The following is a 27,093-nucleotide window of genomic DNA, read 5'->3' on the forward strand; positions in this document are numbered from 1 at the left end:
TTCTGCTAGAGCAACCGCACAGACAGTTTACGCAGACGCCGTGCTGAGCAAAAGGGGACATGCTGTGCGATTCTGGTCACAGGAAGTACAGACACGGACAAAGCCAGACCCACTGCTAGATGCCAGGTGGGTGGCTGTCGGCGGCAGGCGGCAATGACTGGAAGGGTACGAGGGAGCCTCCTGAGGTGTTGGAATGCTGTAGGCCTGGACCTGAGTGGGGGTTACATGACTACATATGTGTGAAAACATCTCACTGTCCAATTAGAATGTGTGCACTTTTCTGTACTAAGCTACACCTCCAAAGAAAAAAGTAAGAACGAAATCCTGGCTCCATCACCTTGCCTCTCTTTGTTTCTGCATCTGTAAAATGGGGCAGGCATAGACCTGCCTCGCTGCACAGAGGGTTTAAGAGGATGGCATGTACCCAGGCTGTGCACAAGCCCAGCCGAGGGCCACTGCAACGTACATGCAGGGCACTTCAGAGTAGAAATGCATCTGGCTTCCCCCACACCGTGGCCCTCTGTGGGCCTGTTTCCCCATCTGCAAGGGACCAGTGGTCTCCACCTGCCTCAAGGGCAGCAGAGGAAAAAGGGTAAAACCCTTATACCCAGGCCCCTGTGAGCCTACCTGACACTGGAGGGGCCACACAACCAGGTGTCCCGCATGCCATGGGCTGCTGAGGTAGGGAGGGCCTGGTTCCCTGACTGGGGGCCTCGAGCGGCCTTGGGAAATCGGGTGGCGTCATCGCCAAGAGTGCTGTGTGCTCAGCTGTCCTCGAGGACCCTTTAATATCATTTTCATGAGTCTGCCAACGACCTGGGGGTTAGGATCACCATCAGCTCCATTTTACAGGGGAGGAAACTGAGGCTCAGAGAGGTGTGGTGTTCCAGGACTGCCCAGACGGCTGGGGCCCAGTGGCCAGCCACTGGGCACCACGCCAGCTCCCAGAGGGGGATGCCAGTGTGGTCTGTGCCCTGTCCTCACAACCAGCAGGGGAGTTGGGGGGGGGGGGGTCTCACTCACACAGTTCACTTAATCAGGCAGTCAGTCAACAAACACCAAGAGAACACCCACTGTGCATGGCAGGCACGGCTCTAGGAGCTGCAGGAGGCAAGGCAAACAAGGCTGCTGGGACCCAGATCCCCAAACCAGCGTCCGCCCTACCCGTTAACTCGCTCAGCGAAAGCCAAGGATCACAGCGGTAAGGCAACACGCTCAGCGCCAGTCCTGTGCCAGGTGCTGCACTAAGTACTATCTCATTTAATCCTCTGAGCACCCTCATGAGGGAGGCACTGCCCCTGGCGATCCCCTCCCAATCAGCTCAGCCCCAGTGACGACCCCAGCTCTCTGCTGGCCCCCACAAAGCATGAGGAATAAGGGAGCCAGACAAGAAAGCAGACGGCCCCACCCGGAATGCTCTCCCCCCTACACCTCCGCCTCCCAGGGCTGACACCGTCTCTTCCCTCGGGTCTTGGATAAAAGCCGACCTAACTGCTCTGCCTCTATTACACCCCCACACCCTCCCTGCAGCCCCTGCAGCTTTCCCACAGCTGTGCTCGCTGTCCCACAATCCAGCACGAGACGTGCTCTCGCTTGCTTACTACTTGACTTGTCTTTCTCGCTATATCACGAGGGCCGGGACCGGGTCTGTTTAATTCACAAATGCCATCACTCCTTACCTCGCCTCCCTCACAGCATCCGGTGCATAGTAGGGCCTCAATTTCCTTCCTGAGTGAGTGACTGTTGGCTGGCAGAGGGAGCACAGCCAGAGCATCTGCTCCTCCTGCCCCCAGTGGAGGGGGGGGGGTGAGGAAGTGTCTCAGGCCGAAGGCACCTCAGAGGCAAAGGCCTGCAGGCAGGAAAGCCCTGGGCTCTGGGACCTCCAAGCGCAGTGGCTGAGCAGGGGGGAGCATGGTCCCGGAGGAGGTGACAGGGAGCTCTTGCAGATCTCCAGCTTGGGGGACAAAGGGAAGGGTCCCCCAGCATTTAGATCACCTGCCAGGCCTGCCTAGACCAGCTTGACCCCCAGCCCATCTTAACCCCCAGCCCCACTCACAGTGGACAACCGAGGCCCAAGGGCCAGCCGTCCCCTCCCCTGCCCTCCGGGAACACTGCCTGGGGGCCCACCCATAGGTCAGGGAGCCACCGCCCTCCGTGCCAGCTGTAGTCTGTGACCTTGACCCCATTACCATGGCACCGAGACAGAGCAGCTCGGGGGAGCTTCTCCCTGCAGGTGTGGCTGAGGGTGGTGGGCTGTCACCTACCTGCTCCAGCCAGGGCCTCAGGGCGGTGTGGAGCTGCTGGTGGCAAGAACTGGCTGCATCCAGGGCAGCAAATAGCTCTCCCCCCGACACCAGCGCCACCTGGCATACCTGGCACAGCTGGGGTGGTCACGTGGGGAAAACCACTCAACCCCCTCCCTCTCTCTAGGCCCCGGCTGTGCCTGGCTCCCCCTTCCCCTCCCCTTGGACAACCTCAGCTTTAACCACCACCAGCTCTAGCTGCCCCTGGCCCCTCCCCGCTTAGGCCTGCTCCAGGCACCCCACCTCCCCAGTGGCACTGCCCAACACAGGGGCCTGGCATTGGCCTGCTTCTCCAGCTTTGACCCTCTCCCAGATTCCATCCAGATCCACACTGTGCCAGGATGCCCTCCCTGCCAGCAAAGTCCTCAAGCACCTTCTTCCTACACCCCTCCTCACCCTGGCATTCACACCCTAGTGTCAGATTCCACCCCCCTCCCCTCCTCTCATTGTCCTTCCTGCTACAAGCCCTGGTGCCACAGGCAGTGCCTGCTGCCCCCCACAGCCTGCACCTTCACACATCTATGGCTTTGACCCCAGCTACTCCCTCTGCCCGAGTGCTTTCCCTCCTCATCTCTGCTGCACAAACTCCTACGCATCCTTCAAGACCCAACTCAAAATGTCACCTCTTTTATAAAATCCCGCCTGATTTTTCCCATGCGTCAGGACTCTATTGGTTGTAAGAGAACGAAACGAACTCAAGCTAGCTGGCTCAGAAAAGGGAGCACCCGAAAAGGGAGCATCCTGTTTATGCAACTGAAAACGCCAGGAGTGGTTTCAGGCATCGCTGGGCCCAGAGGCCCAAATGAAGTCACGTACACTTCCCGCTCAGCCCTGCCCCCCCTCCCCCCTCCACATGATGACCTTATCGGAGGCTCCCCACCCTGGATATGGCTGTGGGAGATGGAGGCCAGCGGTCCCATAGTCAACCCTTTGGTTCAGTAACCACGCCGAGTCAGTCACCCCCCGGGCTCTAGGTCAAAATTCCAGGGGAGTCTCTGATGGGCTCAAATGGACCATGTGCCCATTTCTCAACCAATCACGGTGGCCAGGAGGATGGAGTGTCCGGGCCCACCTGGGTCTCATGCTCACCCCGGGCAGTGGAGGGCTGTGGGTGCCAGGACCTCAGGAGGTGCCAGGCAGTCAACCCTCTCAGGCCCCGGTCCCTCGCGCGTCCGCCTCCGGCTCCACGCATCCACCTCGCCATGGGTTCTGTCTACCCACCCAGGGCCCTGGCTGTTCGCAGCTTCGCTGCCCAAGGAATCCCGTCTCCCTCACAGCTGGGTGCCAGGCGTCCACGATGGCAGCCCCAGAAAAAGGCCGGAGAAACTTTTCGGCTGATTGAATGGAGGTCGGCTGCACAGAGGAGACTGAAGTGTGGGGTGTGTAATAACGGGTTAACCGTCACCCCTGGCAGGCAGCAGATCTGCATTTTCACGGAGGCCTCAGGGAGACACAAAGCTTAAATGGCAATGCAGAAAGCCGGGAGGGGGGCATCCACCGGGGAGGGAGGGGGTCCTTACCAGCCCAGTCCCAGCAGCTCAGCCTGCGGGGCCACTCGGCCAATCCCAGTGAGCGCGTTCAGCTCATTCGCGAAGGGGCTGCGAGTGGAAGGGCTGGGAAAATAATTACCGAGGAGGCCCGGGAGGGAGGGGAGGCTGGCGAGAGGCTAATGAAACTGCTAACGCATTAGTGATTCCTGCCTGCTCGGGAGGCGGAGGCAGACAGCCATGTTGCCAGCGCCTGCGACGGAGTCTGCCAGGCGGGCTGGGCTGGGCACAGTGAGGCGGCAACAATAGGCACCTCTTCATCATCTGCCTCTCAGCACGTGACTTGCAAAGGGCAATCTCAATATATTAAAGTCCAGATGACAGTACATTTCAACGCATCGCATATGAAATGGGGCTGGAGTCCATTCAGATGCATTATAAATAGAACGGCTAAAATTCTGATTAAATGTAGAACAGAGATCTAGGGACCAAGGTGAGCAGGGTGCCTGGTCCCATTTTCCAGACAGGAAACCCGGGCCCCAAGAGGTCATCCACGGGGGGGGGGGGGGGGGGGCGCGGGGGGAGCGGGGGGGGGGGGCAGGGCGTTTTAGGAAAGCATCCAGCCTTTTCGCACCCACTCCTGTTCCCATGAGCAGCTCCTCTCCACCCCCCACCCCCAAACCCACGTCTTTTCCTTCTCAGAAGAGCTCTGTGCAGCAGGCAGATGCCAAAGTTCCCTTTACAGATGCAGCCAAAGTCACAACACAAGGCCCAGGGCACCACCCGGGGCTCGGGCCCCTGGTCCAGCGCTCCATCCTCCACGCGAGGTGGGCACGTATTCATCAGTGAAGCCTGCGGTGTGACGTTCAGTTTACAACACCTCCTTTCAGCTCCGGGAGAGAACAGGAAGGCACAGAGGTTAAGTGATGTGCCCAAGGCCACACCGCTGGGTGGCTACAGACCAAAGACTCAGAGCTGAGTTTTCTGACTCCAAAACCATGTGCTTTTGGTTCAAATGCTCTGCAACGCAAAGGGGGTGCGTGGTGCTCCTACGAGGCTGACAGGGAGATCTGCGGAGAAGTCCACCTCCCACTTCACCGAGGTTCTCAGGGCAGCGCGCGGGAGTTGGGCAGAAATGCCCACAGTGCCCGCTGTGCTCCACTCTGCGTCACAGCCCAGCCCGGCCCCACTGTACAAACAAGGAAACGGAGGCTTACGGAGTGACCCTCAGCTCGGGAGTGGCACAGCCTGAACCCCTCAACTACCCCACAGGTGGCCCGGGCCCAGCTGCTGCTACCCCCAGCCTCGGCCAGGCATGTAGCCAGCCGGCCAGGTGTTCATGGAACCCAGTCTGAAGTACAGACTGGAGGCCAGTGATACCAGGTACCAAGTCAGGCCTCCCCCATCCCACCACCTGGATGCACAGGAAAGGTGTGGGCATGGAGAGTGGTCCCACTGCATCCTCAGCAAAGCACCCCCTCCCCTGTTCCCAGCCTGGTCTGGGGGACTCAGGATCTTGGTGACCAGCTGGGGGCCCCCACATCATACTCTACAAAGAAAGGCTGCCCCATCTCCACCTGTGAGCCATCTCCATGCCCCTTGGAGCCTTCCAGATATCCCCAGGCTTGGGGGGACTCCTTCCTAGGGCTCCCAGCAGCTCATGCAGCCCTTTCCCCATCTGTTCTGAGTCTCTTTCCCCAGGGAGGCCACCCGAGGGTGAGGCCACTCTGAACTCCGCTATGGACACAAGACCCAGTGAAGGAGGCATGTCCTGGACAAATGAATGAGCAAAGGAATGATGGGAGCGCATGCCACCTGACCTGCTGCTGCAGTCACTTCCCACAGCAGCCTGCACCCAGCATGGAGGCTCTGCTGCTGCTCGTCAAAAGGAACTCTCACCCCCTGAGACCAACCCTGGCCCTCAAGCATCGCCAGACGAGGAAACGGGCTGGGGGGCCCAGGGCCTCCCAGAAGGCCGCAGCACCCGGACTCAGAACCCAGACGGTGGACTTGAGTCTGTGCCTCAGCCCCAGGCACTGCCTTGTCCTATTTCCAAAGACGAATCCACACATGCTCTCTTGTCTGATCCCCACCCACCCCAGGGGGCACAGCCATGCCTGTGCCCAGGACAAGGACGCTGGGGAGCAGAGCAGTCGAGGGCCTAACCCAAGGTCACCTAGTCATCAGGATGCACGAGGTCTCAAATCTTTTCAATCTTCCAATCCTCGTCATCCATTCCATGAGCCAAAGCTGCCTCCCTCCCCATCATCAACGCAGGAAAGAGGAAGGGGAGGGGGTGAGGGCGAGGAGGGGAGGGGGAAGGGGAGGAGGGGAGCCCCCCACGCCCGCAGCAGGCTCCTTTCTGGTCAGGGGAAAGGCCTCTAATGAAGGCCCCGCAGATGCCGCTGAGCTGGCGGTGTCGGCCTGGGAGCCCTGCGGAGCTGCAGGGCGAGCATCTCTGCTCCCAATTAGCACACAGGTCCTCCATCAAAGCACACGCCTGCTGCCAGGAGCAGAGGCCAGAGGGACGGCCCTTCTAACAGTGGGAGGAGGCCACGGCGCTCTGGCAGGCCCTGGCCCCTGCCCTTTGCCTTTCTGGGGGGAGTGCAAACCCCCCAATCCCCTCACTCACTCACACCCTCTCCAATCAGCCGGCTCAGGGCAGACGCCTTCACCCCGGGGACGCACTAATGAAGATGGCCGACATTAATCTCTTCCCTCTCCCGACAGGTCAATTTATAGTTCCGTGGGGAGCCCTGGCGCGCAGCCAGAGGGCCTGACATAACTCTCCCTGCTCCCTGGGAGTGCGCGGGGGTGGGCTTGACGGGGCAGTGGGGGCCAGGGTCCCAGGGGACAGGGCGGGGAGGGCTCCTCTGCCTGAGTGCCCACCATCACGGCCCCAACACATCCAGGTGGGGCCTTGGCCCCGGAAAGGAATGGCTGAGGGTCAAGGCCTGCAGGTACCTGGGGCAACGGGGTCTGTGGCTCCTCAATCCAGGGCATCCGCTCACGAGCAGGAGACCTCAGGAGGCCGGAGGCTTGTGACCTTCCACTGCCCAGTGAACGCCACGGGGTTCTGAGAGCACCTCTAAGGAGCACGGGTCCAGCTGCTCCTGGCAGACCCCCAGTGTCCCTTCCTCAAGGATCGGCCAGCTGGCCGCTCTGGACTGGCCCTGTGCTGGACCCTGGGGACATGTCCACCGGTCCCTGCTCTCCCAGAGCTCAGTCTGATGGGGGAGGTCAACATGGAAACCTATGGAGCCATGCTGCACCGGGCTGAGAGCAATCATGGGGGGATTCGCTAAGAGCCGGGGTGTCCATGGGAAGGGGCACTGACTGCACCGCCCAAGAGAAAGGGGGGTCTACAAGGAGCACAGGGAGGAGAGGACACAGCCGGGCCCTGAGGATAAGGAGTTCAACAGGCCAGACCCGGGGGACAGGGTGTTTGGGGAAGAGATCACCTCGAGCCGGGGAGACCCAGCGTTCGGGGGCTCTGGGACCAGGGGACATCCGACTCAGGGGGTTGGCTGCAGAGGTGGCCACAGCAGACCACGGAGAAGCCTGGCCTCAACAGTTTGGCCTGGTTTTTTTGGGCTGGCGGACGGCTGAGGAGCTCAGAAGCTCAGAGCTGCATTTAGAAAGACAGCTTTAACTATGGTGTCCCAGCCCTGGTCAAGGTCGGGGAGGGGCGGTGGGATGCCAGGTCAGAGGGTGAAGGAGGGACAGACCAGCTGAACCCTGTGGCTGACTGGATGGATGGGCAGGCTGAGGTGCCTGGCAGGCCACGGGCCTAGGGTCTCCGGTTTGGGTGCTGGTGGGGGTGATGTCATTGTCCCGGGGTAGGATAAGAAATGGGGCCTTTATGCCACACTTGTGGGCCTGGAAGGTGCCCACAGGCCCTAAAACCCAGGCCTGGGATTGAAAGACAGTTGGGGCCCAAATGTTGGCTCTGAGTGCAAAATTCTGAGCAGCACTGGGCTCTTCTCCTGGAGGCAGTTCAGTTCCTTGGCGGAGATGAAGCAGCGACTGCCCTCTCCCAGGCACTCCAGGCGGAACCCCGCCTGGCAGAGGCAGAGTGAGGGCCAGGCCGCCCCCATGCTGGACAGAGCATATGGGCTGGGCTGTCCCCATCTCCCCCAGGGCCGGAGCCCAGCGCTGGCTCTGCACCTCAGGGCTCCACCAATCCCTCCAGAAAGGATGCCCCTTTCCCCCAGGCCCTGGCCCCTCCCCCCCCCTCCTTCACAGCTACCCAATCCCTGGCCACCCCTGAGAGTGTCCCCATTTTCCTAGGTGCTAGAATCAGAATGGAACCGCACACTCATTACAGAAAGGGGCAAAGCGAGCGAGGCCGAAACAGAGCCAAAACGCTTACAGTGACTGCATTATGGTGGTGGGACAATGGCTGTTTTTTTTCTTTTTTCTACAATGAAAAATTCATACCCTCACTCTGTGGCTGTGTGCGCCCCAGTGGGGAGAGCTCGGCTTTGGCGTCAGGCCGCCTGAGAGGTCACTTCCTAGCTGGGGACCCTCAGCCAGCCATTTGGCCGCCCTCAGCCTCCGTTTTCTCATCTGTACAATGGGGACAAAAAACACCACCTGACACTTCGGAGGAGCCGGTCACGCCCGGCGCGCAGTGGGCACGCGGCGAGTGCCAGCCGCCGCGCATCACACCCCCGCGTCCTCGCCACCTGCCCGGCCTCCGGAGGAAACTTGAGACGCCCCCACGTGCCAGACGCCGGCGCGGGGCGGGCGCGGGGTCCCCGGGGCGGGCGCCCGCCCACCCTCCCGCCTCACCCCGCCGAGCCGCGCTGCCCCCTTACCCTGGCGGCCGGAGGGCCGGCATCGGTCCCGCAGGAGAGCCCGGGCAGCGGGGCCGGGCTCCGGAGCGCGGGGCGCGGGCGCGGGCAGGGCGCGCGGGGGCGCGGGCCGCGCGCTCCGGGCCGTGCGCCCCGCGGCCGCCGCGTCCTCGCCTCCAGCGCGGGCCTCGCGCGCCCCGGCCGGCCCGGGGGCAGGCCCTGCGCAGCGCCGCGCCGGGTGGGGGGCGGGCCTGGCGGGCCCTGGAGAGGCGCCCGGGCGGCGAGGGCTCCCGGCGGGCGCGGGCGGCGCCGCTGCGGTGGCCCGGCTGCTGAGTGGTGGGACGCGATTTACTGGCTGCAATTCCCGGCGCCCCTCGATGGCACTTAAGAGAGACCGGGAGGGAGCCAAGGAGAGCGGGCGGAGGGCGGGCGGGCGGAGGAGGGGCGGCGGGAGCCGTGCGCGCTGGCGGGGGAGGGGCGCGGGCGCGGGCGGGGGCGGGCGGGAGGTGGGGAGAGGCCCGGATGGAGGCGGCGGGCGGGCGGCCGCGGCGCGCGGGGCTGGGGTGGGTGGGGGCCTCGCCTCTAGCCCCCGCCCACCTTCGCCCGGCACCCCCTGGCACTGGCGCAGTTGGTGGGGTGAGGCCAGCCCCCACCCAACCGGCCCACCCCACCCCAACCTCTTTCTTCCCGATCCCCCACCATCCGAGGGCCCACCCTGCGCAGCATCCTCCCTCTTCACAGCCCCCCACTTCTAAGCAGCCTGCTCCCCCTCCACGCCCCTCCCATCACCACCGCCTTGGGGATCAAACTCTTGGCCCGTGGGCCCCATCCAGCCAAAGCCATGCTTGGTTTGACCCCATGGTATTTTTTTGGTTTTAATTAAAATTAATTCCCATCATTTAAAAATCGAGAATTTTCACATAAAACCCACATTTCCGGCTTAGTTTCGAAACGAGAAGGCTCAGGCAGGAGCCTCTGCCCTGGCATTGCCACTTGGCAGCCGTCTTGACAGAACCCTGGCCTACAGCACACTGCTGGCCCACCTGGGTCACACCCCAGTGCCGTGGAAGGCCTCTCTGGGATGCCCACCCTAGCCCCCAGGCCCCTTTTCTAGGCCGCCTCTGGCACTGTGCCCCCACCCCCAGGGGCCACCCAGCCTCCCTGCTCCCACCTCCCGCCCTGCCTGGTTCCTCGCAGGCTGGCACAGTGGCCTCCGCGGCTGCACTCTCGCCACAGGGCTGCTGCTGTCGGGCTGGGTTCTCCCACCCTCCCTGGCTCTGGGCCTGGTGCACAGTAGGCGCTCAGTAAGTGCTGGCGGAGGGGCAACCCAAGAAGAACAGCCGGACTGGGAATCCACGAGGCAGCCCGGGCCATGGTGGGCACAGGGCACCGGTCCCTGCAGCTGATGTTCATTTTAAAAGCCCCAAATGTTCATTCCAGGCGGTTCTTGGCAACCAAGGAAGCTAATGATTTCCACGCTTCGTTTTTTCCCACCTTAATCTCACTGCCAAGGCTTTGGGGCCTCTGCTGCCTCTGCCCTCAGACTGGCATCAGAACCCTCCCAGAGGTGTCCACCTGGGGAGTATCCAGGAGGTTCAGGGAGGGCCCAACTGTGCCTCCCTGGCACCTGTGAAGTCACAGCAGGCCTCGGGGCCACAGGGTCTGCGGGCAGTGGCTGGTCAGGGACCCTGGAGGCCCAGGGAGCCCTCCTGCGCTGGCACAGCTGTGATGACTCCCCTGGGCAGGTGTCTTGACACCCCTTCATCCTGCTGCTTCCTGAGCAGGGGACAAGAGGGGTCCAGGCAAGGGCCACCCCTTTCCACCACCACACACACCACTGGCTTTTCTAAAAATCTATGTCACGAACCCGCCAGATACCAGGATCCCATTGGACAGAGAAAAGACAAGTGCAGAGAAGGTGACCTTGTCAAGGTCACAGACTGGGAGGGCACTGAGCCAGGAGCCTGCAGAGCCCTCCAGAGTGCCCCTGCCCAGCATGAAGTGAGACTCCCACCTCAGGGCTGGATCCAGACTAAGTCTAGGTGAGCCCGGCATGTCATGGAGGAGATGAAGGCACCTGGATCCCAGCACTGGCTCCGGGCAGGCCTCCCTCCCACAGCCTTGCACACCTGGGCAAACGTCCAGAACCCTGTCCCCACCTCCTCAACCCCCACCTCGCCACAGTGGCCCAGCCAGGAGTCCTCTCAGTGAGGGGGCCGGGAAGCAGGCCGCGCTCTGCAGCCAGCAACCACACACAAAACAAAACACGGGCCAGGACCTCCGTGTGCCCACCTGCGATATGGGGGAACAACCCAGCTTCTATGGGCTTTGGGGACACAAACAAGACAGCAGACAAAGAGGAAACACGGAGGAAGGGGAGCCAGGAGGGTAGGGGCTTGGGTTCTGCGGTGAGCTGGTCTGAGTTCGAATCCTGACTTCCCATCCTCCCAGCGCCTCCGTTTCCTTCTCTATAGAAAGTGTAGGGGCAGATCATAAAGAGACCGACTGACTTAACAGAATGAAATGAGGCTGATGCGGGAAGAGGCAAGTAGCACCACTCAGCACAGCCTAGCAATGGTGAAGCTCAAGGCTGAGACCTTGGGGAGGGAGACAGAGGGAACAGAGAAAAGCATGGACCCTGGAGGTTAACATCCTAGCTCCAATGGACCTACTGTGTGGCCTGGGGCAAGTTACACAACCTCGCCCGGCCTCAGTTTCCCTGTCTTAAAAAATGGGACCATTAATGACATTTCCCACATCATCTGGTTGTGTTGGGGGTTAAGTCAGATAACTCAGGTCTGATATTTCAAACAGTGCCCAGCACCAGTCATTCTCAAAGAGCATGAGCTCCCTTCTCATTACTCTCTGGGTCAATAGAGGCAGCCAGTCCCGTGCTCAAGGGCCAGAGCAGCCCGGACTGCAGGCCTGGGAGCCCCGAGTGTGCCTAGCTGACAAGCCTTAGTAGTAGTGATGGGCAGGTGAGGGGGGCACCAGCTGAGCCCTCAGAGTCCAGGATTATCCTGGAGGCCGCGGAGAAGGGCCCACCTGGAGAGAGGGGCGAGGAGGCCCGCTGAGAGGCCTTTCCTGGCCCCTCTAGCTTCAGTAGCTCCCAGTTTTCCCATTTTACTGTCTCTGTAACAGGATCAGTATTTAAAATTGTCTTCATTTACCTTTGTTTATAAGCGCTGTGAGGATGGAGATTTTTTGACTGCCCTGGTCCCTGCTGTCCCCCCAGCATCTAGAGCGGTGCCAAGCAGATAGTGGGTGCTCAACAAACCTTTGCCGCTGGAAAATGCTTCTCAGATGGTCACAGTTTGCTAGAAGGATGTGATGGTATTGCCCCCGCCTACAGGCAGCTCCCCTCCTGAGAAGACAGCCCGGTCCAGCTGCTGTCGTCCCCTTGTCATCTCAGCTCCCCCAGAGTGCGGCCAGGAGGCCACAGTCCTTCCTGCTCTGCAGCAGGAAGCATGGCACCATCACTGCTGTGCAACTGGGTCTCTTCAACGAGGGAGGGACCCTGGCAATTTTCTGGCTCACGGCTCACTCCAGAGCTGCCTGGTGACAGACAGGCCTGCAGGCCCGGGAGGGCCCGTTCCAGCGCATGCAGCCTGGGACTGCCACCCTAGGGCCCGGCAGGGCTTCTCCGCCCCCGGGGGCTGGAGGGGCTTCCCGGGTGAGCCCCAGGGTGTCATCTGGGGGCTGGGCTCCTGCTCCTCCCCAGCCACAGTCCCTCACGTGTGCACGGCACTCCCCCGTTACAGTTTACAAAGTGCGTTCACAGACATTATCACATCGCTCCTAAACGCCCCCTAAAACCCACAATAAATCTCTCGCTCTGGCTCCGGAGCCCACCGGCTGCTTGCTTCCTAATCAGTGAGCAGAGGGCCTCGGGCTCAGAGCTTGCCAGAGCCGCGCCAGCAGGGGCAGAGGGGGGGCCACGTGGGCGGGTGGCAGGTGGCGGGTGGCAGGCCCAGCTGGGGCGCTGCAGGAGCGAGGAGCAAGCCCTGAGGCCCAATCCTGCGAAGGAGAAAACTACTCTCTGGACCCTGATGTCTCCTGGGAGAGCGCTGCTGGTGGGGCTTGAGGGGATTTGAGGGGAGGGGTCCGAACCAGACCCCCGCTGTGCAGCAAAGGTTAGAGAGGGAACCAGAGGGCTCCTTAACGTGTGGGAGCGCCCCCAGGGAGGTGGGCTCGCGGCCAGGGACCCTCAGCCCCAGCTGGCTTCTCACCTGCTTCTCTCCATCCCCGGAAGACAGTGCCCGCCAGTCCCGAGTGCCAGCCTGTGTGCAGGCTTCCTGCTGGTGCCTTCCCTGCCTTGGGAATCCCAGCCCTCTTTGAGGACAGTTCAGACTCCCCCCCCCATCCTCCCCCAGGCCCCTCCCAGCTTCGGAGGCTGCACCGCAGGCCCCCAGCTGGGCTGGCCCCTCTCCCTAATCGCCAGGCCCCTCGCCTTCTTGGTCACTTGTCCTCGGAGGGCAGCTGCTTTGCAGTGGCAGAAGGCTGGAGGCTGCTCGTGGGCAAACACCCCAGCCCAAAGGGTAGCAGGGGGAGCTGAGACCCCATGCGACAGACCCGTGCGCGCTGCTCCTAAGAGTTCAGCCCAGCCCGCAGCGCTGGGCAGCCACCGAGAAAGGAGCCCCCAAACGTCTGCGCCAACTCAGCCAGCAGCCGTGGCCAGGGTTTGTTTTCTTACCATGTCCCTTGATTCTCAAAGTTATGGGATCTCAACTTACAAGCTGCGGAAAGTTCAGGAAAGTTTAAATAAGCAGGACGAGGGAGGGCCTGGCCCGAGGGGCTGCGGCGGCCTGGCGGGTGGCCCTCCCGCAGCCCAGGCCTGTGTCCCCCGCCCCCCGCCCTCCCCCCCCCCACCCGCCTGCCCATCAGGCGGCGGCTGGGGAAGCCTGGGGCCGACCTCTGGGCCCAGCCAGAGGCGGCTGATCGGCCACAGCGGTGCGTGTGGCGGTGTCACAGCACGGAACAGGTGGCGGCTCTGAAAGGAGCGGTATCTTCCTGCTTCCTGGATGTGAAGGCCAGCTGCGGGGCTGAGCCCTGGCAGGCGGAGGCGCCAGCGTCCTGGGGAAGGGCTTGCCCTGCGGTGTGTGAGTGGGTCAGCGGTGGACTCAGGCCGCTGGAGGCGGAGTAACCCCTGTGAGGCCTCGGGACAGACCCGGGACCAGGAGCCCAGAGCCCAGGGAGGCCGGGGGGCCCCGCACCCTGGCCTGGGGTCCCAGGTCCTTTGTCCTGATAGGGGACTTGTAGCCAGGAATACAAAGAACTCTTCCCACGCAACAATAAGAGGACAAGGAACCAATGTGAGAATGGCCGAGGAATAGGAACAGACATTTCTCCAAAGAAGACGTACAGTGGCCAATAAGCACATGAAAGATGCCCGCATCACCAGTCATTAGTCAAAGCCACGGGAGGTACCATTTCGCTCCCGCCGGGATGGCTATCACCCCGACAGGCGATGACAAGGGTTAGCGAGGATGCGGGGGAACCGGAGCCCTCAGTGCTGCCGCGGGGGATGCGAACTGGTGCAGCCGCTGTGGAAACCCTTTCCTCCAAAGGTTAAACAAGTTACTCTGGGGTGGCTCAGTGGTTGAGCGTCGACCTATGAACCCGGAGGTCACAGTTCGATTCCCGGTCAGGGCACATGCCTGGGTTGCGGCTCGATCCCTGGTGTGGGGCGTGCAGGAGGCAGCCAATCAATGATTTTCTCTCACCATTGATGTTTCTATCTCTTTCCCTCTTCCTTCCTCTTTGAAATCAATTTTTAAAAAAAAGGGGGGGGTTACTCTAAAACCCCTAATTCCACCTCCAGGCATCTACTCAGGATAAATGAACACCTGTGTCCACTCAACTTGCACAGAATGTGTGTCACAGCATTGTTCACAACAGCCCCAACATGGAAACAACCCAAATGCTCACCAACGGACGGCGGCTAAGCAAAGCGTGGACGTGAGGCATATCGGCGCACAGGAATATTATTTGGCCATAAAAAGGGATGAAGTACTGTTCATGCTACAACATGAACGAATCAGTCAGAAAAAAATAACAGCAACAACAACAACAACACATGATGTTCAGTGAAAGCAGCCAGGCACAAAGGCCACAGATCGTCTGCTTCCATTTATATGAAACGTCCAGAACTGGCAAATCCATGGAGACAAGAAACAGGTGAGTGGCTACCAAGGGCTGGGAGTAGGGGATGGAGAGTGACTGCTAACGGGTACATTGTCTCTCTGGAGGATGATAGCACTCTTCTGGAATTAGATAGTGGTGATGGTTGCACAGCTCTATGAATATACTAAAACCACTGGACTGTATACTTTAAAGGGTGAATTGTATGTGAGTTGTATCTGAAGAAAGCTAGTTTTTTTAAATGATAGGGTCCCTACATCTCAATCTACCCCATAGGCCCCCAAGAGTTGGCCCTGCCACCTGCCCGGGCTCAGCCCCTGCCCCTCCCAAGCTGGGACAATGGTGGGGTACGAGGTAGCGGATGCCCTGATGTGGTCTGGCTGAGGCCTGCCTCGGCCTTGCTCTAGCGTCCCCTCTTCCTGAAGCTCTAGCGATCCCTTCTTTCCCCACTTGCTGCTCAGCCTCTGGATCTCAGCTCAGATACTTGATCCCAGACTCCATGACTGATTCTCTTTCCTCTCACAGTCCCCAGCCTTCGATGCAATCATGGTGCCAGCATGGAGGAGGTGCACAGTGCACCTTAGCCAAATGAGTGAAGCAAGAACAAGAAGCCCAGTCTGAGGCTAGATGTCGGGAGGGCGGGCTGCAAAGGGGGCAGGTGGGCTGAGGAGGGCCTGTGCCAGGAGGGCTTTCCTCCAGGCAGTGGGAAACCACGGGGATGAGGAAGGCAGCATGACAGACTCCGGTTCCAGAAGGACCCTTTGCCTGCTCTACAGGGGATGGACCAGCAGCACAACGCTGGACATGAGGCCCGGAGAAGGCCATGGCCTTAGTCCACATCTGGAGAGTAGGACCCAGCTCCTCCCACCCCCACACACCACCTGTTCCACACATCCTCCCCTACCCCATGCTTCGGGGCTCACTATGCCCTTTCCCCCTCTCTGCCGGGTATGAAGGCCACCCCCTCAGACCCCGCCCTCCCTGAGCCCTGCCAGCATGGAGCCCTCAACTCTGCCAGGCTTTTCCGGAACCTGAACCAGGAGGCATGACCTGACCAGAGTTTTTAGTGAAAGTGACTTCATTTGAAATGACTTAGAAATACTTAACAATCAAATCACATGTAGTCATAAATGTGTCGAGTGGCCTGAAATTGAAAGGAATTAAGAGTATTCTTTGGCCTCATTCTGCCCCGTGGAGACGTTACTTCCAGCCCAGGCACACTGGATGTCGAATCCTCGAGGGCGGGGACCTGTCTGTCCAGCTCATGGACAGGTGGGAAGAGGGATGGAGGATGGAAAGGAAGGGAGGGACGGGAGGAGGGCGGGTTGATGTGTGGGTGAATGGATGGGTAGGAGGACGCGTGGGGAGGGTTCATATCGTTCCATGGACCACTTGAAGTCCAGCTGCAGCCCAGAGCACAGAGAGGGTGGCCCTTCCTGGGGCTGGGCTGGGGTCCACGGAGCCCACCATGGGCGGGAAAGAACCACCATAGCCTCCCTGAAGGCCTCCTCTGAGCCTCTAGGCCAGCAAATGGACCAGAACTCACTGGAGTCAGCCTCAACACCTCCTCTCTCTCTCTCTCTCTCTCTCTCTCTCTCTCTCTCTCACACACACACACACACACACACACACACTCCATCAGCAAATCCTATTAGATTATTTTCAACAGCCTCCCATTCGTCTTGCTGGTGCTGCCCTTGCCCCTCCCCCAGTCTATTCTCAAAGCAGCAGCCAGAGGGATCCTTTTAAATGGTGAGTCCAGGAGGCCTCACCATCTGGCCCCCATTTCCTCTCTGAGCTCATCTGCTCCCCCCTCCCCTCCCTCCCTGCCTCCTCCTGGTCCCCCACCTCGTCCCCCACCAGGCCAGCCTCCTCCAGCTCCAGGCCTGTGCTCTGGCTGTTCCGTGGGCTGAATGCTCTTCCCCAGAGGGCCATCTGACTCGCCCCTCACCTCCCTGCAGCCTTTGCTCAAAGGTCACGTTCTCAATTAGAGTTTCTCGGACACCTATTTTTTTTTTTTTTTAAATTCACCCCTTGTTTCCCTTTCCTGTTTTATTTTTCTTCTTAGCACTTATCACTCTGGACAATAATATATTTCACTTTCAATATTTCTTATTTTAATTTTTTGTCTGTGTTCCTCAATCAGAATGTGGTCGCCGTGAAGGCAGGGGTCTTGTCCACTGCTGTGTGCCCAGAACTGAGCACAGGATCTGCGGGGCACGTATGCAGAATGGATGGATGAATGAATGAATGAATGAATGAATGGACCTTTCAGGGGCCTGGTTTGCTCCTCCTGGGCCCCCTGCCCAGGCTCAACCCCCACACAGGTCCTCCCTACCCCATCACTGTCTTTATCCCTGCCCAGCAGCCCCCAGGGACTGCCTCCCTCACCCTCCGGCTGCCCACCCTCTCTCAGAGGCCGCCAGGATGGGCACAGCCACAGTGGCTCCAAGCTGAGCTCAAGGGAAGACAACCAGGACTGGTTCCGAGCCACTGACACGGCACCTTCCGCAGCAGCCGGGACTCCTCCAAACACCACCCCTGGGCCCCAGTGGACATCCTCCTGCTTTCCCCCAGGAACCCCCCACTTCCCTACCCGAGCCTCCACCCACCTGGCTGGGCAGACAGAGCGGACTGACTGGGGTGGCAGGGCCACGAACGGATGAAGGAACGAGCGCGGAGGTGCCCAAGGCCCCCAGCGAGGTCCCAGGCTTGCCTGGTGCCGGGCCCAGTGCGGCTGGCTGGCCCCGGACACTGAGCCAAGGGCGGAGAGTCTCCAAGCCCCTCCGACCGGTGAGCCCCGCGCCGTGTGAGCTCCAGCGCGAGCAGGGAGGACGGAGGGCAAAGGTCCGTGAGCTGTGCCGGCTCCCCGCACCCTCACGGGGACTTCACGTGGCTTGTGGCCGCAGAGACATGGCTCTGGAGACCTGGGGGAACCCGTTGGCCTTGGAGGTCACGTGTGTGCATGTGTGTGTACTTGTGCTCATGTGTGCACACATGTGTGCATGTTATGTAAGGTGCAGGACTCATGAACAGACAGATCGCTGTGGGCCCCCAAATCCATGTCATCTCACCTCAGTGAGCTCAAGGGGTGGCCTAGAGATGGGGAGGGCACCCAGGACGGAGAGGAGAGAGTGTCTGGACCATTCGGCCAGGGGCACAGCAGGCCACAGTCCTAACCAGCACACCGCACAGCACAGGCAGCCAGACCCCAGTACCAGAGCCGCTCACTCACTGGATTTCAGGCCGGCGGCCCAGTCTGCCTGAGCCTCAATGACATGATCTGCCAAATGGGTTTAATGTGGTCGAGATTAAACAAGATGATGGAGGCATTCATACATGGTCACTTTAGGCTCCCGGCCTTGTCATGAGAGCTCGCACGGGCACAGGAGAAGCAGCTGCCCATTCATTCCAGAAGCACCACTGAGCCCCATCTCTGCCTGGCCGTGAACAGGGCCCCAGACACAAAGCCTCGCCCCCCAGGGACTCACCACTAATAACGATCATGTGCTTGACCGGGTGTCCAGCTGGCTGACTTTCAGAGGCACATGTTTGCTGCCTTATCAGCACAGTCTCACTCAGGCCCTTAGAGGACCCGGTGAGTTGGGGCTGCCACAGTCAAATGAAAAAACAGAGAGGGGAAGTAACTGGCCGGCGGTCACCCCGTGGCAGAGCCAGGATCCGAAAAGAGGAACTTCCCACCACACTCAGACAGAACAGAAAGCTGCACGCCCTGGGTCACTGCGCAAATCGAGGCAGCGCTTGGGGCTGTGGGAACACTGGGGAAGGAGGGTTTTGAGAGAGGCGGCCCAGGAAGGGGCTGGCAAGCAACACCACCAAGCAGGGACTTAAAGACATGAAGGCTCGGACATACCAGGGGATCGAACCTGCAACCCGGGTACATGCCCTGACCAGGAATGGAACCTGCGGCCCTTCAGAGCACGGGATGACGCTCCAACGGACTGAGCCACACGGGCCAGGGCTCAAGAATTATTCGAGTGAAGCAAGGAAAGCCCCTAACAGAGTCACTACCGGCTCAACAAACATCAGTTGCCTGGAGCACCATGACAGAGCCCACTGGGTCCCGAGAGCCATCCCCCGGCTGGGGAGCCAGGAAGCCAAGGAAAGCGGGAGGCTCCAGGGCAGCCTGGGTGATTGGAGCAGAGAGGTTACTCCAAAGTTGAAATGGGAGCTCCGCCTCCCGGAGGCCAGAGTCGGTGGTGGCAAGAGACCTGAGTCTGCCCTCAAAACCATGCTTGCCAAAGGTCGTTGCAGGGCCTCCCAGTTACTCAAGGGGCTGGCCATGACCCAGTCCAGCTGACAGGCGAGACCAAGAGGCAGATGTCAGGGGCTGGCCCTCCCCGGCCTGGACCTCCAGCTCCCCAGACAGGGAGGCAGCAGGGGCCTGCTCCACAGGGCAGGGCTATTGGCGGTGGCCCCTTCCCCACTCTGTGCTCAGAGCCTGTCACAGGGGAAGCGTGGGCGCTCCAGGAGCGGACGGTGGCACTTACCAGGCACCTCCTATGGGCCAGAAAGGGCCCCTTAACTGCCTTAGCTGGCAGCTGGGTAGTCATATCCCCGTTTCCCAGATAAAGAAACTGAGTCTTGGAGAGGTTGAAGGAACTTGGACTTAAGCCCCTCTGACCTTAATCTGCCCTCCCCCACGTGCAGAGGTTGCTGAACTCCAGTGATAACAGGGGGCTCGCTCCTGCAGACTCCCTCTTGGGCAACTGGAAGAAACCGCTTCTCAGTGTGAGCTGAGACTGGCCCCTGAAACTCCCACCGTGGGCACCAGCTCTCAGCAGCACATGGAGCCAGGCCCTCTGTCCCCACAGCAGCCGTCACACAGTGAGCACAGGACAGCCCAGCCCACCACTGGGCCTCCCTCAGGTCACTGCTCCTCCCTGAGCTCGGCGTCCTGAGCTGAAAACGGGGATAAGAACAGCCCCTGCGTGAGGGGCGGTGCTGAGGTTGTAGGGAGTCAATAAGCCTAGAACATTCCAGAGTCTTCAGAGAAGCTCTAACCAAGGAGAGAGGCTCTGAGAACTTTCCAGGGGCCTGACTCACCTGCCCAAAGGAGGAAGTGGCCTTGATCTGAGACCCCTGTGGTGGGGGCAGGGCTCCATCGCAGTCACGAGTGGCTTTTATCTGCAAGATCCTGGCTCCCCCAGAACGGACACCAGCTCAGGCAGCCCACCCAAAGGATGTAGCTGGGTCTTGCTAAAGGGGGTGGGGCCAGGTAGGGCTGGGTTCAAGTCCTTCACTGGCCATCCATCCGTCAGCTATGTGCTGATGTAGCTGCTGGTACCCCTCTGCTCTGAACAGTGGCTTCTCCAGCCTCAAAGGGGACCTACCTCTTAGGGCTGTATCTCTCAGCAGAGTGTGAGGCCAAACTCTGGCAGCTCCTTGAATGCAGAACTGAGCACGCCCCAGGCCTGGCCCATACTGGGGACATGCAGGCCACCCCCATCATTGTCTTGCCTGCCTCTCTGCTCATTGAGGAAGGGACTGGAGAAATACAGCCTGGGAGAAAGGCCCATGTCTTTGCACATTCTGTTCCCCCTGCTGACCATGCTCTTCCAGGCAGACTTCTCTCCCCTCTCAGGCTGACCCCTGGCTCCCATCTAGGCTCTGGGACCTTGGACAGAATAAGCCCTGAGCTATCCGCTTTTGCCTCTAAAATAGGAATGACTATATGCCCTACAGGGATTGGTGTGAGGACCAAGTGGGTTAAGCCATGTAAAGTGCCCAGAATAAGGTGATGGCAGGTGCTCAATAACAAGACCCACCCGCTGTACTGCATCCAGAGAAGGCGGTATGCCCCGCCTCCCGGGAGGACGGACAGACAGGGCAGAGAAGAGCAGTGCACAAGGCCTGAGTGTGAGGCACCAGGGGCCCAGATAAGGAGGGGTACTTTATCCCCTTTGGGCGATGGGGAGCCATGGAAAGTTCTGTGCAGAGAGATGAGGGCTGTTCCATTCAGTCCTTGGTTATCATCCACCTGTGCTCAGTCTAACACACCCTCCCCTCCCAGGCCCAACAGTCCTATCCGGCACCTGCCTGCGGGTTCAGAGGCACAGCTCACAGCAACAGCTGGCACTTGCTGTTGCTCACTACGCCAGTCCTCCAGCAGCCCAGGAGGTTGGTATGAGGTTGGTCCTATTATTATTATGGTTTGACAAATGAGGAAACCAAGGCACAGAGAACATCGCACCGATCCGTGTCATCATGCAGGTGGTGGCCTGCAGAGTTAGGATGCAAACCCAGCCAGTGGACTCGGCTCCAGAATCTACACTGGCCTCTCCTGATCTGAGAGGGACCCAGAGCCCTTTGAAGGGACTGGGCATCGGGGAGCATCCAGCTGGCAGGGTAGGGTCACTGGGCCCATTCATGGGCCGAGACTAAGGGGTGATGTGACTGGTCCAGGACCTCACAGCTTGTCTACAGGATCTGGGACGCCAATGCAGGTATTAGACTCCAGATGCCTGTGCCAGGGCCTGGCAGGCACGATACCTGCAACCCTGTGCTCCCTGTGGCCTGGGCCTGCATCAGGGGTGAGCTATCAGCGGGGGCTATTCTGAGGTCCTCGTACCCCTTTGGGGAGGGGGAAGACACTGGATCCCCCTCCAAGGCTGCCCTGGGGCTTCTGTCAGGGGCCCCTACCTGTCCTTCCTCTTCAGACTTTGTCCTTTCAAAGAGGTTTTTCATCCCATGAAATGCCTGGCCCATTGGTCTGGCCCTGCCCTGCGGAGAGGAGACTGGAAAGCAGACTGAGCTGCGTCCCTAACAGTTCCACAGCCAGGAAGCCCAGCAGAGGAAAATGCAATGTTTGCAGACTGGGTCAGGCCCACGGTCACTTCATAAAAATGGATTCCTGGGAAAACATAAACCAGCAATTTACCCTGTGAATCTTATTGGCAAAAACAAAAAACAAAAAAACCAGCTATCCTATTTGAATAACAAGGTAAAGAGGGAGCTGCACCGCTCCTTTCTTAGGGAATAAGGACAAAAACTCAACAGAAAGGAGCTGCTCACGCGCAGCTCAGGTCTGATTCATTAGCTGCTCTTGTCTCATAAACACCAGCATCTCTGCTAAAATAGGACGACGTCCAAAAGATCTGTTTGCTTTTTAAAAAAATGGTCTTCCATACGGGGCAAGGCTCAGGTTTATTTTTTGGGTTTTTTGTGTTTTGTTTTGTTTTTTAACAAAGCTCACATCCTCCTGACTCCGTGCCTGTAACCATGGCCAGAGGGAAACTGATTTCAGAATCCATCTGATATGTCGGATTTCTTTGTGGCATCCACTTCATCGCTCAGCAGCCAGCCATGATGTCATAAGCCCATCAGATTTCCGGTAGGGGAAACGCTGGGGGACGGCAGGAATGGATGCCGCTTCCCCGGCAGGAAGGGGTGGGGAGGGGCTGGGTGTGTTTGGGAGGCAGGGGACTGGAGGCAGGCTCAGTGTCTGTGATATTAAATGTCAGGCAGAACCTGAAAAATCCAGCCACCCAGATGTTTTCTAAATATCCAGATGTCTGGCAGCGAGCAGACCATGCTCCCCGACACCCGCCCCCCCTCCCGTCCCAGGAGGCGCTCGACATTTTGGCTCTGACCTCGGGTCGACGGTGAGTGCACGCTGCCAGGAGCCGTAATCCTCCGGGCTGCCCACCCTCGGATTTGGAATTTTTTTCTGAATCTTTACACATGGATGACAGGAGTAACTAGGTCCAGATTTTTAAAAGCTGTTGAAGCAGTGATTTGAAAAGTTCAGTCCCTGGAATTAGCTTCCACAGAATACACGATGGAAGCCAAAAAGGAGGGGGGAAAAAAACCCTCAGCCAACACACGCACAAACATATGTGACTCGTGAGCCACGGGGCTTCAAAGCCCCAAACAAAGCCAGCGAGTCTGAGGACGGAGACCAGAGGCACCGAGGAGCACGGAGCCCTCCCCCAGGAGCGAGCTTCCCCAACCAGCAAACCACCCAACAGCTTTGTTCTTCCTGACAAAGCCCCTCGCCTCCCAGCTACAGACAGTTGCCAGCGAAAGCCCAGGGTAGAACTAATTCACACTCAGACTCCAGGCGGCAGGAGCATGAAGTACAGAAACGGGGCTGGCTCTGCCCGGGAAGCTGCTCCCACCCCCGCGATGGGGACTCCCGGGCCTGGGGGAGCCCCGCAGGCCACAGCCTAGCAGAGTCCTGACTTCAGGAGGCCTGGCCACACGCCCACGGAGGCCACCGCCGGGGCCTGTGACATCACAGCTAATAATTGCTCCTGAAAATGAGCCAAGCACGGCAGGCCCCTGAGGCCCAAACCCTCTGACTGCACTGGGAGCCAGGAGGGGAGGCTGCTGGGGAGGGGCCAGGTCCGATTAGAACCTAGTGCTCTGATGATGAAAAGAGGGGGGGCGGGGGGAAGAGTCTGGCAGAGGGTAGGAGGAGGTGAGTGGGGGGGCTCAGGGCTGGAGGCGGGGGGCTCTGTGGCCTCCTCTCCTAGAACAGTGGTGGGCAAACTCATTAGTCCACAGAGCCAAACATCAACAGGACAACGATTGAAATTTCTTTTGAGAGCCACATTTTTTAAACTTAAACTCTATAGGTAGGTACATTGTTATTAACTTAATTAGGGTCCTCCTAAGGCTTAGGAAGAGCCACACTCAAGGGGCCAAAGAGCCGCATGTGGCTCGAGAGCCGCAGTTTGCCGACCACGGACCTGGAACAAACCCTGTGCTTTTCAGATTTGAAAACTGGGGGCCAGGAGCGCCTGCATGGCCCGCCCAAGGTCACCAGGCCCGCCCAAGGTCACCAGGCTAACCAGCGGGCAGCCAGTCCTGGGGAACAGAGAACACGGGCCTGGCATGGCACAGCCCTTCCCTGGACGCTAGCTAACTGAATCCTTTCATCACCCTGTGAGGGAAGGATTATCATTAACCTCAGTTTCCAGAGGAGCTAGTGGAGGCGCAGAGAGGTTAAGTAACTGCCCAAGGTCACACAGCAGTTGTCAGAGGTTCAGACCAAGTCATTAGCGGAACTTGGTCACTGACTCCGAATCCAGTGCTCTCTCTCTGCTGGATGGGGGGAGGCAGTTAAAGTTGCTCGGGGAGCTGTGAATCCGATTTAAACACATATTTTAAAAGCTGGTGATCCCCACAGAACAGAAGGAAGTAAATCATTGCAAATTAAATTTTTTAAAGCAATTCCAGCCAGGAGGCTGAATGACTGGGTGAGGGGGGAGCTGCTTGTATTCTGTCCCTGCCAGAGGCTGAATAAAGCATGTAGACGCTCCTCTAGCCCGCGTGAATGGAGGCCGCCCAACCCCCTGAAGTGCGGGGGGGGGGGGGGGGGCTCTAAGAGCTCTCCCGGGCACCTCTGAGAGCATAGTCTGCCACAGGAAAAGTGCCAGGCGCGCAGGTCTGACAGCGCCAGCCAGGAGACATTCACTGAGCAGAGCAACAACAAAAAATAAAAATAAGTCGGTCCCTCTGGGCCTGATTCTTACTTTCCGGCCAGGATTTAAATGAGCTGCAGGTCGCCTGGCAGTATGAGGCCTGACTCTAGGTCAGAGAGGCGCTGCCCAGGGTACTGTCTGCCCTGGGTGGGAGCGGGGAGGTGGAGGCCAGGCAGTTACTGTCTGGCCCTGAGCCCTGGCCATCCTGGGGGGCCTGCTGGCCCCCAACCTTCTCCCAGAGTCTCACTGGAAGGCTTGGGGCGGGAGGATGAGGAGCAGGCTGGTCTGAGCTAAGAGGACAGGCACTGTCCAGGCCCCCTTCTCCCGCCTGGGCAGGTCCACTCCCGGGGCCAGCCTGGGCAGGTCAGTGGGCCATCGGCGTCAGGCCTCTCCCTGCTCTCCGCCCCACCAGCTGTTTTCTTTTCCTCTGTTCCTGTGAATGGCAAATGGCGAGTGGAGCCCAAGACTCAGGCCAGTGAAGGGGAATGGGTCATCTGGACGCCTGAGCTGGCTGAGCGGCTCCCGTCTTTCTGGGGAAATTCTACTCATTCTTCACTGGCTTTGCCTACCATTTACCCAGAAGAGATTCAGGTCGTGCCCTCATGGCACTTACAATGGGGGGCGGGGGGAGGGGGGACATTGATCCAATAATGACATAAAAATGTCCCTGGAAGGAGTGGCCCCAGACGACGAGACCCTGTCGTCCTAGGGAAGCGTCAGGTCAGGGGGAGTCAGAGAACATTCCGGGGCCCAAAGGCTGAGGAGGCCTTAATCCCTGTGGCTCACTGTCACCTCCACAGAGAAGCCTTCCCTGATGCCCACCCAGGCTGCCTCCCGTCCCTGTGCCCATTCCCTTCCTGGCTGTGTTTATCAGCTATGTCCCTGCTCTGTTCTGGAAGTCCCAGAGTGCAGAGACTGGGTCTGTCCTATTCGCCACTGAGCTGCCATGCCTAAGACACAGATGTTTCACGGCTACTTGTTGATCCAAAAATAAACAGCAGCCCGGCTGGTGTGGCTCAGTGGTTGAGCACTGACCTATGAATCGGGTCACAGTTCAATTCCCCCTCAGGGCACATGCCAGGATTGTGGGTTTGATCCCCAGTAGGGGGTGTGCAGGAGGCAGCCAATAGATGATTCTCTCTCATCATGAATGTTTCTCTCTCTCCCTCTCCCTTCCTCTCTGAAATAAAAAATATATATTTTTTAAAATAATAATTAATAAATAAATAACATGTGCAAAAGACCTGTGGTAGGAGGAACCACCAAGACTAGGAGGGTGTGGGAGTGAGAAGGGGGCAAAAGACAGAGAGCAGCGGGAGATGAGATGCAGTCACCCCATCTGCCCCCAGCACAGCACCCCTGGGGATGAGGTAGGTGGGCAGTAGCATCACATGCACCACACTCTCCCTCTCCACCACTGTCTTCCCTCCTCCATCCATTCCCTTGGCTGGTACTGTGGGGCCACCTGGAGCCACAAAGAGGCAGCGGGAGGCAGATCCAGGGGTCCCAATCCAGGGCCTTCCCACACACCCCCAGTCCCATCTGCACCCTCCCCCGCCCCCCGCCCCCCCCACACACACACACACTACCGCATTTGGCCCCCTTTCTCCTCATTGAGGCGGAAGTGGAGGGAGAGAAGCAGCTGGGCTCTGGGCTGGACCAGCCCGGGTTTGCCTCCCTCAGCTGTTAGCGGAGGGTGTGGGGACCCCACGCTGGTCCCTCGGGTTCCCCCCTCGGAGCTGGCAGAGCGGGTGCTTGGCGAACTTGTCTGCAAGGCTCAGTCCATCTCCTCTGGGTTCCCTAGAGGACTCCGTTCTGCAGCAGCGGAGGCCGGGTTCTGGGCTCCCGGAACCCTGCACCCGGGGAGGCCCCACGTGGGGTGCGGCGGGGCGCAGCCCCCAGCGCGGCGCCTCCAGCGGCGCCCAGACCCGCTCCGCCGCCCGCTGCGCGCGCTGCGCAAACTTTCCGCGTCTGCCACCGCCCGCGTCCACACCTGCCCGCGGTTCCGCCCGCGTCCACACCTGCCCGCGGTCCCGCGGCGCCAGCCGCCAGGCACCAGCCACCAGCGCGGGTTCCCACCGCCTCGCCTGCCCCGGGTCCGAGAGGTGCCGTGGGCACAGTCGGCGTCTCCACCGCCTGGCCGTCCGCGAGGTGGCCGGCTGCCAGGCTCAGCCTTAGGGGTCCGCCGGGACTGCCTGGGGTCCCAGCCGGAGTAGCCGGGGTCCCGGGGGCGCCGGCGCTGGTCTGCACCGCCTCGGCGGCCCCAGGTCACGGAAGACGCCCCGCTCCGGGGCCGCGTCCACACCACCCAGCGATGCTTCGTCACCAAACCGCGTCCACATCGCTCAAGGCTCCCGAGACCCTACAGAGCGCGGACCCGAACGCAGACCCCGCGACAGCCGCGCAGTGTGCGTGTGCGTGTGTGTGTTGGCGGGGGGCCGGGGGGCCCACTCCTTTCCCGGTGCCCCCGACGCCGGGCGGAGCTGCCCCGGCTGCTTACCTTGCCCGCGCCCTCACGCTCCTGTCCCGGCGGTGCGGTCTCTTTCATACATTTTGCAATATTGTCGACGGCGAAAGAAAATATTATAAATCCTCTCTCGGCCACGTGGCTGTCCCCCCACCTCCCCCCGTTCCTCCTTTTGCGGCCTTTAGGACAATACTCGACCCCCGCCGCCGGCCGCTGGCCCGGGGGCTTCAGGCAGGCGCGGCCGGCCGACGCGGGGCGGGGCGGGGCCTGGGGCGGGGCCGAGGGCGGGGCGGGCGGGGCACCGGCGCTCCGGCCGCCCTCCGGGGGGAAGCCGTGGCCCGCGACCAGCGCTCCTGTTCCGGCTGCTGATTGGTCGGCCAACCGGCGATGCTGACGCCTGATTGGCTGAGCGGAAGAACGGGCTCAGGCCGTGGGGGTGGGGGTTATGGG

At 60.1% G+C, this 27,093-nt stretch overlaps 1 long non-coding RNA gene across 1 annotated transcript in view; it reads right to left on the reverse strand.

The window, feature by feature from the left end:
- LOC308512891 overlaps window positions 1-26,779 on the reverse strand; it is a 77,686-nt gene extending 50,907 nt beyond the window's left edge. The window contains exon 1 of the long non-coding RNA XR_013995493.1: window positions 26,677-26,779. This is a non-coding gene — a long non-coding RNA (uncharacterized lncRNA). The remainder of the gene's footprint in view (window positions 1-26,676) is intronic.
- Between the last annotated feature and the right edge of the window lie 314 nt (window positions 26,780-27,093).

Source organism: Myotis nattereri (genome assembly GCF_964212035.1).
Source record: "Myotis nattereri genome assembly, chromosome: 2".
NCBI lineage: Eukaryota > Metazoa > Chordata > Mammalia > Chiroptera > Vespertilionidae > Myotis > Myotis nattereri.